The sequence below is a fragment of the Betta splendens genome, chromosome 17, assembly GCF_900634795.4.
Source record: "Betta splendens chromosome 17, fBetSpl5.4, whole genome shotgun sequence".
NCBI lineage: Eukaryota > Metazoa > Chordata > Actinopteri > Anabantiformes > Osphronemidae > Betta > Betta splendens.
The window spans coordinates 8,608,858-8,628,169 of record NC_040897.2 but is presented as its reverse complement, the minus strand read 5'-3'; the positions used below and the strand labels follow the sequence as shown (position 1 = coordinate 8,628,169).

Sequence of the window (19,312 nt, the reverse complement as noted above, 5' to 3'; positions counted from 1 at the left end):
GTGGCTGCACCAGGAATTCATGTGTCCATGAGCCTTGTTTCCACACTTTTTACCAAGTTCTATCTAAGGAAGGGAGCCTGACTGATGTTGAGAGTCAGGTCCTCCTGGCTCAATTCAGCAAGCCGTCATGGGCCATTTAATAGGGCTTGGCCGGGACATTTCTACTTATTTCCAATGGTTGCTTTTGCTACTAATCACCCTGACATCAGCCCCTAAAGCGCTGCACTACTCCTTCTGCTATCCTTGATCTCACATGACAGCATACGTCTTTGAGAGAGTGGTTCTCTGAGGACTCTCTTCTTTGCAATATGAGAAACCCACGACGAGGATCAATAAACAACCTTCATGCACCAATCTTAAGCACTTGTGCTGCAGTAGTGCCGCCACCAGCTGGTCCCAGTGCTCCACAGTTCCCTCACACCCAGGTGTCTGGCCCCGGGCCAAGGTCACACCAACAGGCCGGCTGCCTTTCTGCTGGGCTGATAGGATTCGTCACAGGTTCAACAGGGGCAGAGCACTTGCTAAGGAGCCTTCTGTCAGTATCTGAAACCAACACCTACAGTGGAAATATACCAGCCAATGTCCCATTGCTTCAATGAGTGGAAGTTTTAATCGTTACCTCCTCTTTCTGCCACTGAAAGAAAGGCTGGTGTAGAAAAAAAAAACTGTTCAAGTGGTCTTTTGTGGAAATCCTCGACAAAGTTTTCTTTTTTTCCCCACAAATGGGCAGAAACTGTCCTCGCAGCTCACAGAGCCACAGTCTGATTCAAAGACAAGGAGCACGCCCTTTATTCGAGGCCTTTTCTTGAAATTCTGAACTCGGCGCAAGCTTACTGGACTGTTGATCCAGACACAAGATGAAGACCCAGCAGGAGCAGCGCTACTTGGCAAGAATGATAAGTGTGAGCCGAGACGCTGCCACGGGGTCAGAGCTTCCTGCCGCTCTAGTTCCATGTGCAGTTTGTACTCTGACAGTAAGAATACATCTAAGGCCTACTGTTACTTAGGAGGCGCCGCTTTCATGAATTAATTACATACAGTGCAAATCCCAGTAGTGAGGGGCACAGGGCTCACAGGGCATGTCAAGTGAATTTGTTAATCTTGTTGCCAGAGGCATGTTGTGCAATTGTGGCACAATCACAAACGAGGTGTGATTAGGTGTAATACATTACCATTAGGTGTGGCAGGGACTGGTAACAATCACTACTAATCAAATAGTCCATTCTAAAAGCGGCACATGCTGAACCATTGTGCTCGGGCAATTTTTCTTTTCCTAGAACACATCAGCTCCAGAAGCTTTTCTCAGAGCTGAGAGCTCTAATTGTGAGCGAGGTCCTCTACTTGCGAGGGAGCTACTGGGGGTCGGTCTCCGGAATAAACAACGCTACCGTATAATGTGATGCTTTGTACAGTACGTCTGCTGGGGGAAGGAGGCAACGCGTCTGCTCCGGTCGCTTGCCCGGCATCTTTCATGTGACGTTCTTTTCTTGGAGAACACCTCCAACATGTTGAGTCCGTCAACAAAAGGTAAAAGGGTATTAGGCAACGAGCCAAAACAGAAGCAGCAGCAGTCCACAGAGACAGGAGGCCGTGCGCTAGATGAGGCCACCTTCACAATTCGCACTCTGCATGTCTTGGTAGACGCTGACAGCTCTATGCTGGATGACAGCACATCACATGTTTGCACCAAAGCTGATATCGTGCTGATTCAATCAGAGATGCTTGACGGCATTTCTAAATACGGACACGCACAACAGACACCAACAGTTTCGGCTCCTGACTACTTCTGTTTTCCGTTTTCTAACTATGCACTTATTTTACTCTCATCCTATGGCTGCACGCGCGACTGAGCCCACGCACACGAAAGCAAAGGTGAAGCTACCTTTAGAAATTAGAAGGCAGACGCCGCGTTTTGAAATCAAATGTCACCTCCTCAAAAAGTAATTAAGTCCTGTGTGATTCGCTTCTCTCCAAACCGAACCTGCCGGCGTGATAGTCTGCAGCGTAACCTTTGAGGAGTAACTTTCCTGTACATCAAGTGCGTTGGAGACTTGCTGACTCAGCACAGCTCTGTTGAGACTGCAGCAGGAGTCACATCTCTACGCGAGCTAAATGAGCTACCACGCACGGCATCAGGCTTCACAAGGGATTATTAGAAGCAAACATCTATCAGAGAAGAAACATTCATTTCTGCATGGTGGAAAAGATGAAGGCAGCAAAGAGATTTGTTTATGGATAAACTAAATGCACAGACAACCCTAGTGCATATTTATGTGGTAATGTGTGGTAAAGAAACAATATGAGCACCATTACTTAGGAACCAGTGCGCGTCTGCAGCGCTTTGCCAAGTTAGAGGCACTGTACCTTTAAGAGATGAGCCTTGTGGTGTAGGTAGGTTTGTTCTGACTGTTGGCCACACGTACAAAATAATGACATATTTTTTGTCTGCTTTGACCATGAGCCATGAACAGTGGCTTGTGAAGAGCTCTTGTACTCGAAGCCAAGCCTTGCCGTGACCATAAAAGATGCCTAAGGCTGAATGGCACACCCACTATGCCTGCAGGGGGTGGAAACAGAGCACTGGACACACACAGCCCCCCTGCTGTCACACATCGATGCAACTTAGAAAATACGGCTCTTATGAAACCCTTAACTGAGGTATAGTACAGTTTTTAACAGCAGGTTGTGGCGAAAGCTTTCTATTATGAATACAGTGACCTTGCACCCAAGTACAACACTAGGGGTCAGTTAGTGGATTCTTGCGTCTACGTCTCTATTAAAGGCTCCCACCAGCAAACAATGAAAAACAAAATCCAACATGGGAATCACTATGGCTTAGTGAGCATTATTTTGAACTAAACCACAAAATTGGAGATCTTAATAATGCCGCTATTTCAACTAATTCAGCAGCAATTAGAAATTTGAATGAAGTGTAATTGAAAGTAAATTTATGTATTAAACTGAAATCAAATGAGAAATAAGTTTCCCTTTTAAACTAGCAGTGCAGTTAGTGTCTCCTAGAAGCTTTTTTTGAAAGCAGAATCTGGGATTTTGCCACATAAAACTAAAATATGTCCAGATTTTTGTCTCATCAAAAATAAATGAAAAGGCCTTTTTACTCTTTCATTCAAATAAAAAACAGCCTTTTCTAGGCTTCAAGACCAGTCGGGAGGATTAAACTACTGATTAGATCAAAAGCATCTGTCAGGAATGAGAGAAAATGAAGCAAAGAAATTATTAAATATGAAAAATAATATAAACCATTAAATAAATTGGAGATCAAAATAAATAATTTTCAGCAAGATAGTTAAGATTTAATCTTTTCGGTTCTGATCTATACAGTATATTTCTCTTACTAAATTGATTCTATGCGAGAGAAACGCTTCTAAGGCTTCAAAAACAGGCACATTTTCAATAGTGGCCCCAGCCCACCTTCTCTTCTCTTCCCTTCTCTTCCTCCTAAGCACATATTGCCTTAAAGGTGGATATGAAGTGAAAGAGCTATTGGGTGATGCATGCAATTTTGATGAAAATCAGTGGGGTGCAGGCTCCAGTGTTTAGCTGTCACACAGCACGACCAGCAGGAGAGAGTGGAGAAAAGATAGAAAGGACACAGAGGGAAGGAAGAAAATGTTCTATTCAGAATAAAGAAGAAGCCAGAGGAGGATGGGGACAGCGGCAAAGACACTTTTTAAAGATCATCCATGTATATGGCAAACATGCAACACCGCATTTATTAGCACTAACTGCAAAAGGTTTTCGCCATATTTTTCGGATCAACAACACATGTATAACGAGATTAAGTGAAAATATTACCGAAAAAAAAAAATGAAAACGAATGGTTTCCTGCTGTTTGAAAACACTTCATACTGTTCACAGCTGAAATCACAAAATAGGCAAATCATGACTTATACCACAATTACACTCTTTTAGTTCTTTGCGTACAGTCAATGGCCACTTTATTAGGTACTGTACCTTCTAATACAATCCAATACGCTGAAATTATACTGAAGTAAAGAACAATATTCAGTATTTCTAATTTTTACTAAGCCTAATAATATACATTTATAGTATGTCTATGTATTTAAAGGCCAACAACAACTGTTATATAGTATTTAACAAAAGTTTACTTCACTTGTTTGCTTCACATTTTTGGATTTGCAGAGTGTCTACTAACGCTGACCATCTATTCCCACTGCTTCACCATCCAGCAGATGCAGAGCACTGATTCTAAGTCCTTCTCTGACCCCCTGATAACACTCATTTTGGCAAACAAGCTACAATTAGGAAGAACAATAAACAGTAGAGAAGAGGGGCCACACCGTGCTGTTGGATAATAATGCTGTTTAATAACTTCTCTCACAAATACAACGTCCTTTCTGCCTTTGGACAAACTTACTGCCACACAGCACCTGAGAGGAAAAAATCCACGCCGAAGCACAGTCTCGGTCAAGTTAACAAGCAGCCAGCGCGACGAACACAGCAGCAAGGACGGCGATGGTCTTGACTCAAGGATAACACTAACAAGTAAAAACACTGACCCGTCCTCAGCAGCTTTCAGCAGCCTCAAATTGGATGTTCTTGGAATCTTTTTTTTCCCTTTTTCATTATTCTCCCCATGATGCAGTTCTCCCGTTCAGCCCGGAGAATGCGGCTCATGGTGCAAAAACTGTGAAGGCCAAACTAAAACAGCTTCTTGTGTGTTGATTCATTTCAATCTCTTACACCTGTGTCTGCCTGGGTAGCAACAGCACGGGGTGACAAATGGATGAAAAAGCTAATGAAGCCTTCAATCAATTTGTTTAAACTGCGATTATTAAAAATAGTCCTAAATACTAAAGAGTAGAAAATAAGACAGAGGTCCAGCAAACACACATTCATGCCTCCATCTGCACTGGCTTTGAATGCAAGGGATGGATCCATTTAGTGAGTCTAAAGGGAAGACGAAGGGTCAGACCATTCAACTGGAAAAAGCAGAGGAAACCATAAAATGAGAGGCAGAAACAAAAACATCAGCTTGTGACAGGTTCGGCCACGGCTAGAGACAAATTTGAGGTAACATCGCGGCACTTCTGCAGCAGCTGATCGCCCCGGAGCCCGCCCGGTGCCTGCGACACTCTCTTATCATCAAACAATGCCATGCCACAATGTGACAGGTAAAAGACCCGTGTTGCTGCTCCGTGACAGGATGCATCGGTGACAGTGGAGTGAAAAGACATTCAAGGAGATGGAGCATGAAGTCACACAGGCAGACGCGACATAGAACATGTTGCATGGAAATAGTCTGACTCCACGTCCAATGTAGCTGCTCGAGTTCCAAATTCAAACTCAGAGTCACACCTAAAGTGTTTATTTATAATAATCCTTGTTAAATTAAATTGTCAGCATCTTGCTAATTATGCGGGAAAATTTTGTTTAATGAGTTCATCCACCTAATCAACCATCACAGCAAACAATGGGAAAATCTGTCCTGGCATTAATGTTGTAATTAGACTTTCCTGTTTGCAAATCCCGAGCAGTACATCACTAAGCCCAACATCGCTGATGATTGAGTCATAGCGGAGGGGAAAAAACGTGTGAATCTGTGTAGGGAAATCAATGCGCGCTAGTAATTTAAGCACTTTGCCCCAGATCTCGTCCCCATTTCCTGGCAGATTCACACACACACCGCTGGAAAGACTTGGACGAAGCCAGTCACGGTAGTTATTTTAAGGAAAACTCCGCCACCGCTTCCTGTTAAACCTCCATTTTGGTTTTGTTTTAATTCCACGTTGCGAAGGCACAGACGCCTTGACATGATGTTATTACGGCGCGGACGGGATCCGAAACACACATTGACAGGGTTTATTATTAGCCTCTTAGCGCCACGTAAACACAAGAGGCTTTTACTGTGAATAAAGCATGACCTCAGCGTTCCATCTTTATTATTTCATAGACAGCCGAGCTGGTATGCCGGCGCACATTGTCAGCATGCATTTGGGTTTCCCATTTCCCCTCCCATTCTCATCTTCTCAATTTCAGCCTCAGGAGAGTTATTTTGAGAAATGGGTGAGGCGCAAACAAATCTTCCCTCATTGTTGCTGTTGACTTATTCAGTTATTCGACCATGTGGCAAATGGACACGGGCTCCACAAATGGAACCTTCAGCTCTTAATGATTAATTGTCAAAGCCTGGTGGAGGCTTCTGGCTGCAAGGGTCCGTCCTGTTTCTGTGTCACGCGCAGAAAAGGATGGCCAGTGCAGAGATGTATCACGAGGATGCTAAGAAGAAAGATGCTGCTTTCACAGACTATAATTTCACCTTATATAAAGTACTTTGAAACAGCAATGCACTTCCTTAAAATCAACCCAATGTACTAGAACAAAGTGGGACTTCAAGCAGGTTTAAATTGGGCCTGATTGCAAAAAGAATCCCATTATAAGTCAGTGATCTAATTCCTCCAGTGGACAGCAAATGCTCCAGATATTTATAGAGGTATAAACATAAGACTGAATAATCCATACTGCTTTTCATACATGTGCTGTCAAACATTTACCTTTAATAATTCACTGTAAATTAAATGCAGGACCTAATGAGATTATGTTGGCTATGTTTCACTGCTGAGTCTGCATGAGTGTAGAGGACGACCCCTGTCATTACGACGCACATGTATGGATCCATCCATTATCTCTACCTCTTACACTGTTAAGAGTCACAGGGGAGCCGAAGCCAATCCCAGCTGGCGTTTTACAAGCGCTAGGCCAGATTGCCAGTCTATCACAGAAACGACAGCACGCATTTACATCAACGGGCAGTTTAAAGGCACCTATAGCTGACGGTGGGAGGACTCAAAGGAAGGCTACGCAGGCGCGAGAAGTACATGTAAATGTCAGAGCCAGATAGGCTTTGAACCTACCATCTCTGAAGCAGCAGTGCTAACCATGGGCATATTTACTTACTAAAGTGTGGTTCAAGACTACACATGGACAGCCGCTACCTGATTAATGCAGCTATGTGAGCATGTTGAACTCTAGCATCAAAGCTAGCTGTCCCCTCTAAATTTTTTCCACCAAATATCAGATTCTGCAGCACAGAATAAATACATATTATGCACAGTAGTAGTTGAGAGGTTCCATGAATGATTTGATTCATCCCAAATGCAGATTTAAATACTCATCAGCAGTAACAATGAATCCCAGTGACTGTCATCTGCATTAGTGGAGTAAGAAATAACAATTACTGTGGCAATAATGTCAAACGTGAGAGAATGTGGTACAATAATACAAACAATCACAATGAAATGATGTTCATAGCATTATGTAGATTATTATTGTTCAAAGAACTACAGTGCAGCTTTAGTGCATTTTTACTTTTGAATAAGTGCTTTCAAACTCATTGTGTTCTATCTGTGAGCCCTTTGCGTCTGTCATTATACGCGTGCTGCTGTACGGTTATCTGCACATCAACCCTGAGGCTGTGGGGTGGGAGCTGGCACTGGTGCACACGGTAATGCAGGGGCAACGACCTGCTCCACCGCCACCTAGAGCTCTGGGCTGCAGCATTTCCAACATGTCAGCCAGAGCAGCCAGTGGAACCAATGCTGGTGTGATTAGTCTGGCTGGGGGGTAAATGAAAACCATTATCAAGGTTTTTCTCTCCGGCGCATCCTAATGCAAAGCACCGGAGAGAGGTGATTTAAATTGCTAAAGCCGAACTAGCGACGCTCATTTACCAGTGGACAATCTCGAGCGGAGGCTGGCTTTCTTCGTGCTGATTTTGTTTTGTTTTGTCATGTCTGGAAATGAGCATCATTATCAACTGTGACGGTCTCAATGGGCTGATGGTCGACTGGCTCGGTCCTGCAGCGCAGCGGCCTTGTGGTTTTGGGGCAATATGAGACAGAGAAGACAAATAACAGTATCACATCTGCTCCGCTCCCACTCTACCAAAGCCAAGGTGACGTTGTAAGGACTTTATACATATTTAATCAGCTACTATACGGGAAACTGGTTGTTAACGCTGCACCTTGGAAACATAAAAACCAGGTGAGAACCTTTTTGTATGGATATTTTCCCTACCCGAACTATTGAGAGCAACTTACAGTATAATGAGCTCTGCGTGTGAATATTTATTGTATTTCCAGAGCACATCACGCTCAATTAGAGCAGTAGCCCTCAAAATGTGTTATTTAACAGGATTGAGCTATGTTTGGTTTGTAATGAGCAGTAAACCTCCATGGAGAGGCACAAAGAACCACTGACAATAATGAAGCACAAAGCGCCCGTACAGAGTCAAACTATCAGACATTTTCGTCATCGTTTTTATAAATACACCTTCTCCAGGTTCCTATAGTTCATTTGCCCACATTTATGAATTACACAAACATTCACAAGCGACTCTCTTCAGTTCACCATGTTACAAGATGCAGGTAAGCGCTTCTATAAGACTCAACCAGCCTGAAAGTGAACATCCAGAGCCCATTTACCAAACCATATCCGGGCTTATGTGCTCTATATGAGTGTATTATTCTCTTTTAATGAGCATTGAGGCACGGCGTGCTGAGGAAAGCTTAATAGTCCAAAGGGACCTATTTAGAGTGATGAAAAAGGCTAATCCGAAAGACGCCACACTTCCAGACAGAACAAAAGCTTGTTTAAAAGGACGGTCTTTCTTCGGCGAAAATGATAAGCAGTGATTTGGGCTCAGAGCAAAAACACCTCACTGTTACAAAGTGGTCACACGCACAAAGCATCTACAATGAGAACCGGCAGAGGTTCTGGAACGCCAGGCTTCCTGGTGGATCCTCTACACCTGTCACGAAGCCGGGACTCTTCCTCTTCCTGTTTCAGTTTTCTTCTGTTTCTGCCTCCTCACGTCCCTGTTTGTATTCCCCCTCTCCTACTTTCAAGCCTGGGCATTCTCCCATGTATAATTCATGAGTGACATGCTTGTTTTACACACCACGTACGAGCAGCCATGTTGTGCCGCCCTAAGGGGGTCTCAACCATGCCAGCCTGTAATCTGCTTACACACAGAGCAACCGGCGCACAGCTCTCCTCGACAATTACACTCTTCCCCAGAAATGTCCCCCTGCCTGACACAGGGCTGGTTGCGATCGCCGCGTCCTTCAACGAGGTGGAGACGTCGCGCGTGCATCTGACGGGAGAGCAGCTGATTGGGCGCTCAACGCCGGGGCAGATAAAAGCCCAGCTCTGGATTTACCTGTTGCTCCGCTCATTGCAAGGACGGAGGGAGTAGGTCACATCAACGCATTATCCGGCCATTGAGCTCATTCAGCGCGTCAGAGACCGAAATGCGGCAAATTAAGCTAACAGCACCTACAGTACAGCTCATTGTGCACAAACCAAAATCACCAGAAGCCCCCCGCACACACACACACACACACACACACACACACACACACACACACACACACACACACACACACACACACACACACACACACGCATCTGCAGACATTCATATAAAGAGAAGCACATACCCCCAAACCCGGCAGGTAAATGGGGTAGAATGTAGTGCTGTGTAGTGGGTAATGAGTGCTGATTGTTTGTGACGGGCTGTAGTAGGGTTGATTTCCCTGCTGAGGAATGGGGGCTTTGTACACATCACAGGGCTGTCAGGAAACGACAGGAAATGGGCCCACAGCTTCAGCGCTCCTCAGAAACAGACAGCCAGAACCACTCGGCTATTTAGCTTCAGACAGCCGACGCAGCCGGAGAGCGATGATGTGAGTATTTTAAAATATTTTGTGATGCAATTCCAGCCTATTTGAATGGAAATGTGCGCTCGGATATTATACGTGCGAGATGTGGAGGAAAAGACACGGCTGATATTAACGGGCACCGTCAATTATTGACTGCCAGGAAGCGTTTACGCCAACATTTACATGACACTTAAAGAAAAACATACTGTGTATATTTGGAAGTCCTTGTTTTTTTCTACTGTTGCATTTTATTGGTATTATTATCACACCTTTGATTAACTATTGTTTCCTATCAGAACGCAACATGCATGACGACTGTGAAATGCAATCACTCCATGTGCTGTAAAGGTGTTATTCACTTTTACCGTGCACTACAACATTATTTGTGCAATGGTAATAATTCTTTTGATTAGCGACCATATAAAGTTAATGAATGTTGCTGGCAAACACTGCATTACAGCCTGGATTGATAATGACTTTTTCATTATGAGTTTCCCTACGTGATGACACAATGTCAATAATTTATTGATCCCCATGTATTTTATTCATAAGTCTCACGTTGTACAGTGAATCATTAAGAAAAAAATTAGCATGGATTTCTTTTAGGTTGAGTCTGTGGTATGTACTGTATGATCTACAATGGAATGCATAATGTGTACATGCTAATGCTAAACATTATTTTACATAACTTAAAAATAAATTCTCAAAATTGCTTTCGTGTGAAATGCTGAACCTGCTACACATCATGCTCAAACAGTTGAGCAGTGCTTCTAAAGTTCTCTGTTGCAGGGCGGTACAGTGGAACGAAAAGCACTTTCTCATGCAATGTTTTGTGCCTGCTGTGAAGAAACTCCCCTGTGCCCCCTTTCCTAGCTTCCTGCCTGGATGCCTGGATTCTGCCGGATGAGGAGAAATTGCCGGGCAATTGTGCGCGAGCCTTTAAGTGTGTGCTTGAGCGAGCTACAGTACTGTATATGGTCGTGTGGGCACTTTTTGAAGGTTAGGACTAGATTGAAGTAAGGTCAGAGTTACAATTAGGGTTAGTAAGGTGAGCGTGGGGATTTAGAGAACCCATTAGGTACCGGTACGATGGATTGGTAGAAGTCGAATAAACAAACATTCAGCATCCAAACAGAACTGGTCAAAACAACCTAAACATGTTTGAACTGCATGTTTGAACAAAGCTGCTGCACCACGGCACATAGACATGATGCTTTCAAGGACCATGATTCAAATAACCGACTGGCTTGTTTACATTAGAGCTCCTACAGTATATCTGAGAAATCTAAAAACAACACCCCAATAATAAATTATTTATGTTCATTACACACAACTCTCCCGCCTCCCTGTGTTTTCTTCTAGTTGACTGTTTTGCAGCTGACAGTCTGATCGATACGGTCGGATTATTGTGATGCGCCTGGGTTGTGATGGCCAAACAGAAAGGCTTTCAGGGTTAAGCAGCAGGCCCATCGAGACAAATGGTAACCTTTAGGTGTAACATAAACAACCACTTGGAATAAGGCTTGGTTTGGACATGATGGGTGTTGTTTTATGCTTCCATCCATTGGCCCATTAGCTGTTCATGTTACATGTCCACTTATTTGGATCCATTTATGAGGTTACTGCTTCACCGCCAAATGACTCAGTTTAGTACATCACAGTAAACCTTCGCTTGGTTCTACTACCAGCGGTGGCTTTTAGTCCCAACTCCCACTCCTTTAATGCCAGCTCCCCTCTAGCACTCGAGTCCGTTTCAATTAGCCACTGGCTGTGTGTGTAGGTGGCTTCTGCTCGGGCCCGTAATGTTTGCTGCTCAACGAAAACACTCAGACAAAACCAGGAAACTATTCATATCCAAGCCTCCTCCCTGGTCTTCAATTTTAAGTCAAGAAAACAATGACAATAAAAGCCAAAATATTACAGTTTCTGATTCTTGTGACCTTTTCTCTTATTACATATTTGCTTCTAATTACAGCTTTTACGGTCTCCACTCCACTGATTTGTCCATTAGAAGTTTCGGGTTTGGTCGCGCTGTGATCTCTGTCCTTTTGCAGTGGTCTATGCCAGAAGTCAAACTGTCCTTGGGGATATGACCAGGGCAGACAAGAACGACCTTAACCCTGTGTCACCATATGCCTCTTAAAACTATTAGTGATCAGCATTCATTCTGTGTAATCTTCCATATGGCATCAACAGCAGGCAGACAGAAAGATGCAGTCCCCTGAATACCTGGTAACCTGTTCTATTTATTCTACCCGCTGGCTTAATGCCTTCTTCTGACCTAGAGTCGGCTGGTTGGTCTCTGACCTTGGCTCAGTGCCTGCCCACGGTGTCTAATCACCCTTTAGCCATGGATTGGCTTCACTCTCCCTCTATTTTGCTTTCTCCCCATTGATTTCAGTCATTTTATACCTGAACACTGTCATTAATCTGATTATGACTGCGTCTAGGTCCAGTTCATTAGTCCGGCCCAGCTGTAACGCAGGCAGATGCCTACTGGGCCATAAGGATTCATCATAGAGCCACTGAGGCCTGAAGAGCACGCCACGTACAGTAGGACACACAGAAAGACAAACAACAATCAGTTTGAAGCTGATTCTCAGACTTTTCACAATAGAGAAAAGTTGGAAAGATGGACGCAGTGGCTAATTATGTTACTCAAAGCATAAAGACTGTCCAACCTTAACTCCATCCCAAAAAGCATAAGCAAAGGTTAGAGTCAGTTTGATGTAAAACTGACAAAAACATCTTGTGCCTTTAATATTTGTATAACTATGCCAGGGAAATGAAGCCACCTCTGCAATATTCCATCACTGTCTCCTTATCAGAAAGCATGTTAGTCAGGGTTAAAAGGTCCTTAAACGTTCCGTCCCTCTTCCAACAAAAGCTTCTCCAAATGGAATTTGTATTGCAGGACAAAAGTGGTAATGTAATTCAGTACCTTTTTATGTCAGTCATTTTACTGAATAGGCTGGACAGCATATGTAGTATGTAGTGCTTTACTACTCTAGTAAATTACTAAGAGGTTATATCGTTCCCGACAGATTTTATAATATGACTGCAATACAAAGTATTAGCCATTAGAAATCATTTTAACATTGATCTGCTGGCACGGCTCTGAAACCTGTGACAAGAATTCCTGCCCACTTGCTCTCTATCTGAAAAGGCCTGGAGGGAGGGGCGGCATCTCTGCTGCAGTCCCTCTGCTGCTACTAACACAAAGTTAACACGCCACTGTAATTACCCCGCGCCTTACAAATCACCTTTACTTGAGGATTTTCCCACTGTCAACGGATGTGAGGGCATCGGCCTCTTTATTGAGTAGTTCTGGTCCATCCGATATTAAAACTGATGACGTTTTCATCTGGCCGTGACCTTGGCTCCGCTGCATTTACAACGTGTACTGTAGTTTTGTTGACGGACCGCACTGAACACACTTTAATCATAGTTTTATCAAGTCTAGACTCTCCTGTCCACTCAGTTAACATGTTCCAGATGGATGGGGAGTGACCCGTGAAAGTTTTCTGTGTGAGACGGCTGCGCACAACACCCCTCGGCCTCACTGCTAACACTTTTGATGGAACACACTGACAGATCCATCCATGACAGTTAACGTTTGCATATTGGCGTTTCCCTGCCCAGAATAATTATGTTATGGCTTTATACGGGAATACATTGTATTTATTTATTTGTGCTATAGGTTTATCTGCCATTAATATCTCAGATGTACAAATATTTTCATTTCAGGGAAATATATCAGGCTATGAGGCTCAAAACATTCAGAAAGATGTGTTTGCCTGAGGCCAAAGAAAACATACTGGTAGGATGGAAGGGCAAAAGGATGGAGGAGGTGGATGGAGTGGATGGGGGAGGGATGGTAGATACTGTATCAGCAATGAGAGGGGCTATGAGGAATCGTGATTGGACTGGATGAAGAAGGCTACCAAAGAATAACAAGGGTCTACATGATGAGAACCATAAGCTATGTGGAAAGGCAGAGCAATAAACCCGATCCCATGCTATATATCATCACCTGTGAGTTTTGTATTCTCCTCCGTTTAATCATTGTCACAGGTTTATTTACATGGCTATTTTTGACTATTGCTGTGTGGGTGGAGGTTGTTTTCCAGGCAAATTATTAACACTTCAGATTAAAAAGACTGGGGCCAGCAACAGCTGCTGCATGAGACTGGGCTCCGCGATCCCGAGTCCCTTCTGGAGCTCGACACTTTCAAAAAGCTGTCGGCGTCGGCGCAGGGGAACGATCGCGTTGATTCCAGCAGGAATCAATGTGTTTGCCATCCCACGGGAAAAAGGGTTTTCTTTCCCCAAAACAGAGGAGCAGCTGACCACCAATACCTTGGATTTCATCCAAAACAATTCCAACAAGTTACTGAGAAACTACCAATCATTAACAAGCTAAAATAAAGCGTCCTGTTAACAGAAGACTGCAAAAAATGTAAATATCACTCTGAAGACAACATACCATTATAATCCACGAAACCAGACACATGTTAACACACCATTAAGCCTTTCTCAGCCCTCATTACCCTTCCTACAGCTTTCGCCAACCATACACTTTAAATTGTTCTAATGTCTGCGTCTTTTGTCACATTTTTTACAGACTAAAATTTGACTGTATGTGTTTTGTGCAATTTCTTCAATAGCCGCGGGGCTTCCGCCACCACTTTGAATCCGAGACAGAGCGAGTCCATAAATTGGTCATAGTGGTCAGATGATGAGCCCATTTTGAATCAATAGAACACTGCACCCTTGCAACAGCTTTTTTATTTGACATTTTAAAAGGACATGTTTGCTAGATGGGCAATAGAATGGTGGCTATTGTCCCTTTGTGGTGCTCAGATTGTTTATCGACTAGGTAAGGGTGCGCCTGCCTTCTGTCGGTGTCGGACTCCTCTTGGGACACAACTGCAGACTCCTGTTCGTCTGCGCATCAATACGCAACTTGCATTAGAAAAGTGAGGGTCAGGTAACTTTTCCCCTTTCCCCGAAGCCCTACATTGTGTTCACGCCATTAGCTCATGCTCCAACATACATGCGCAACTCTTCATCACGCGGCCACTCAAAGTAGCAATCAGGACCTCCAAGGAAGGAGCAGCATTTTCCAGGCCGTGGAGCCTGACGCAAGCATAAAGAAAACCACTGTAATAACTCTGAATGGTGTTTCCATGACAGTAGACCAAGGGGTGAGAGTGGCTGTGTTCAGAAACACACTGCGCATTCTTCCACACTGCTCATTCTGATTCCTGATGGCAGATCTGGCTTTGCGATAGTAGTGGGGCCTGATAATGATGCACCCCGAAACACCTGATATGTCTGAAACACTGCACATCACCATTCCCGATGTTGGGTGCGGCGCCGCACCCTCCGCTGCTCTCTGTAGTTACTTTATTTTAAGCTACAGGATAGTTGGAGGCTGCTAGTTATATGCTGGGACAATAATTATAAAAAGATTCCAAAGCTGCACCCACTCGGATAATTACAAATTAGCTGGTGTATGGATAAATAAAGAGGCGAGTGGCTTATTAAACGACAATAAAGTGTAGTTTCACAACATGACGGTTCCTTATGCATCCAGTGTGAATTTATTCCATTTCGCATTCAGGGCATTAGGGAAACTTCAGATGAAGGCCATTCAGTGCCCACGTTTAACAGCCAGCATCACGATAAAAATTCCCATGGCTTTCGCCGACCTTATCTGACTTGCTCCGTGTTACGATAAGGTGTATCTTTGCGATTCTGACAAAAGTTGCGGTGCCATTTGTAGCTTCTCTGATATTTGACGGTTGACATTCAAACGCGCCCCTTTCTACTCCGTCGCAGCTGCTCCGCTCCCCGATTCAGCGGGGTTGAGGGAAAGGGTGCATAGGTTGGGCGCTGCAGGCAAAGATGAATCTTTAAAACGTAATGAGGGTTTGTCAGGGTGGGTTTGTGCCTGTAGTCTTTGCAGGAAAACACAAAAATACTTTTGTTCCTCCTGCCGGGGCACGAAGACAACACCTTGGGCTAATAGGCGGGTGTTTCATTGTATGCAGATCATTCAGCAATTAGAATAACAAAGTTAGGGCTTTTTGCTGGTTCCCTTTCATCTGCTGTTAAGTGAAATAAAGGTGGGGTTCTTCAATACTGCATGTTTTAAATAGCAAGAAGAAAAAATCAAAATGAGTAAAAGGAGCTACTAAGTAGCAGTATGAATCAAGTGTGTGCAGGCTGTGCACCTGTGCGTTCCACAGCTTTGATTGTTCTTATATGCTCCACTGCACAGGATTTTGGGCAGGCAACCGTTTTGCTTGAAGCCCCTTATCTCTCTCTCTCCTTCTCGGTCTCTCTCCCCCGTTTGTCATTCTTTTTTTTTTCTTTCTGTGTAGTAGCTGTGCGCCTCAGCTAAGGTGAAACAGTGTGGATGTGATTTCTATAGCTCTGTTGGAGACCAGCACCTCATCACCAACCGGTCTCGGCTGGTTGAGTGAGCGAATCAAATCCTGGATAGCACAAGCGAAACTATTTCAGTTTGAGACTGGAGACCCGGCCTCACATCTCAGTCACAGGGGTACGTTCAATAGGATGTATTCGATTCAATTCGGCTGATATATGGAAAAGAACAGGTACGGGGGGGTGCGCAAGGATGAGGGAATGAAACACAGTCTGAGAATGCCATGGAAAGAATATGGAATTTAATCCCTATCACCTGTTTGGAAGATGGTTGCAATTTGTGGTTATTTGGGGAGGAACGCTTCATTCTGGGGGGGGCAGTAGAAGAAGAAGGCTACCATGTGTGACATCACCACTTACTCATACGAACAACTTTCTGCATTATTAATATGCTGAGAAGTTAAGTGGCAGTTAAGTCCTCCAGGCTCTTAGCCTCGCTCTGATTTTTCTCTTTACTTTGAGGTACTGATGTCATTTCTCTTACATCACCACTGCTTTTAAGGCTCTTTGCACTAAAGTGGTGTAGAAAAATTCAAACGCAGATGTCAAAATAATATCAACCGACTATCTGCATGAAACAGATCCCTTAAATGGACAAGCTCAGCAGAACTTCTTTTGAGAGTTGATTCCGCTTTATGTCATAGACCTCATCATCAACACTAAGTTGATGTTTTCAGTCAAGGGACATTTACTGTAAATAGTAATATAGTAGTAGTAATATCTGATACTGATATTCTCTTTGGACTTAGACTGAGTATGGTTGCTAGTCATACAGTATATGTTGTTTTCTCACAGTCTTTGAGTGCCATGGCCTGAAGTGATGCAGAAGCAGCTTATAGTTTGTTGTTTGGAGAATAGAAAATGGGGCAACACTAACACTGGCCAGTTAGCTCAGTAAACTACAGCTACTGTGTGTGTGTGTGTGTGTGTGTGTGTGTGTGTGTGTGTGTGTGTGTGTGTGTGTGTGTGTGTGTGTTGACCTTTAGTTGATTGTGAATTAAGTGTTGGAGAGTGCTTCAGGTTCCTGACCTTTGAAGGTTATGTGGACTAACATCCAGCTCTGTTCACTACTGGACCAATAAGCAGTCGTCCCCCCTTTTTTTTTTCCTCCTCCAGACCTCCTGTACTCCTCCTGGACGTGGATATCTTCACACCCACTCACTGGAAAATGGAGGGATACTGAAAATGAAAAGAAAAACAATTAGCAGCGCTGATGGGTCTGTGTGAGGTAATGAAATTGCGTGTCTCATTGTAGCGTGTAATAGAGAGCAGTTTGAAGTTAATTGAGGGGAGACAGGACACTGGGCCACTGTCTGCCGGAGTATTGCAGTCGGGCACAGAGTTTATCATCGAGAGATTCACTGAACCCAAAAAAAAAAAAAAAACGATTCCTTATCAGACCACACAAATGATAATTATCTGGCTTTAACAGGCGAGCTAGTGAGATCAATTGTTATTGTAATTAAATTCATAGTCTTTTCATCTGCTCCTGGGTCAGATCCACAGGCATGTAAGACCTGGCATAAACCCCATTCAGATTAAGTTTTTCAGGCAATGCAAATATAATTAAATTACTAATAATATGTATGTGAGTTCTTTTCCATTAATGTTAAATGAATATTTAATGTAACATTGAACATTTTCACCAGCGGTGGATTATCTAAAGCATGGTTTTTTAAATGTGCTCTAAACTTTTGGCAACTTTACCCTCACGTAGCTGACGCTGATGATTTCTGAAGGAGGCAGAGTGCCACCTTCTGGCGAAATCACGGAGGGGCAGCTTTGTTCTGCGCCACTACGACGTGTGAAGAGTCCCTACTGTATGAACGTGGCTTGCAGAAAATCAGCAGATGACGTAAAGGCCACTTTAGGGTTGAAATATTGATTATTGGCCTTTATCATTCTATAAAACAGCTACGTGGCTGCAGTGGGCAGGGCAGGTTCACCCTCTCAGTGTTGACCAAAGACGATCAGACGCAGCTTCGCCACAGTATTGATTAGCAGAGCACCTGGATTCACTTAACAACCTGTTTAGCAACCATGCAGCGGAGAGAGAAGCGAGGATCTGTTTGTGGAACGAAGCCCCACGGGCCACGGAGCACCCACCGCATGACACACGTCGATGGACGGTGGGTGATGCAAGAGGGCATGAGAGGGAGGAAAGGACGGCTCTTGACCTTGGCTCAAGTATAAGAAGAAGAAGAAGAAACTAAACAACTATAGACTGAAATAATAGTGATAAGTGGAATGAGATGGAGGTTATTTATTGCTTTATAAACTTTGGAAGCTTGAGGGCCAAATGTTAACAAGTTTGATTTGTGCCTGTGAAATTAGACAACGCTTTGCCAAGTCCAACCACTCAATGAATATTAAGCATGCCGGGCTCTAATTGGTTTTTATTCGGGGCCCTGTTTTTAGCCTATGCCTCCCCTGCTTTACATTCTGCAGTGGCAGCTCTCGCGGCTTTCTTTCACGTTCCAGTGGCGACTCTTCTTTCTCAAAACCTAAAGGAAAGTAGGTCATTCACCAGACTATAAATGGCAGCTCCTGTAAATGATACCATAAATAGTCGGTGGGTTTAAAATGCAATGTTATGGACCCATTTATGCGGCTACGGATGTCCTCAACGTTCATGTGCTGATGTAATTTACTACTCTAACTACGAAAGAGCAGCGCGAGCACTCAATCCCTTGCAGTATTTTGAAGGCCAAACATTATGATCTATAAACTTTCAAGGAGCAGAAGAGAAAACGTGTGTGGAGTTCACACGCTTCAGTGCCACAAAAAGTGCAATTTTTATTAGCTAAAGAAACGTGGAGTCTAAAGAAAAGACTTCTGGTCCGATCGGAGTAGAGTCTGGCCTGCTTTCATTCTGGTCTCCATCTGTAATGACTTTGACCCTACACTGAATCATTTGACAGCACATCAGACAGCAGAGAGAAACAGCACGATCCCAGTTGTCCTCATTTAATTCCCACATCTAAAGGGAGGAAGCAAGTACACGAACGAGAGCTCGATAAAAGTATCGAGCACTAAAGCCCCTGACGTTATGGGCAGCTGAGTGTCTGCCCATAACGTCTCGCCCAGTGTTATCTATCAACTGTGACCTTGACCTGCCGCTGCAGCCGAGGACGTCTCCGGGGACTGCAGACTGG

General features: G+C 43.9%; 1 long non-coding RNA gene across 6 annotated transcripts in view; it reads right to left on the bottom strand.

Moving 5' to 3' along the window:
- LOC114844003 (uncharacterized) overlaps positions 1-19,312 on the bottom strand; it is a 105,880-nt gene that overhangs the window by 67,258 nt on the left and 19,310 nt on the right. For all 6 annotated transcript variants that reach the window (XR_008693104.1, XR_008693106.1, XR_008693107.1 and 3 more), the window contains one exon: positions 17,187-17,336. This is a non-coding gene — a long non-coding RNA (uncharacterized LOC114844003). The remainder of the gene's footprint in view (positions 1-17,186; positions 17,337-19,312) is intronic.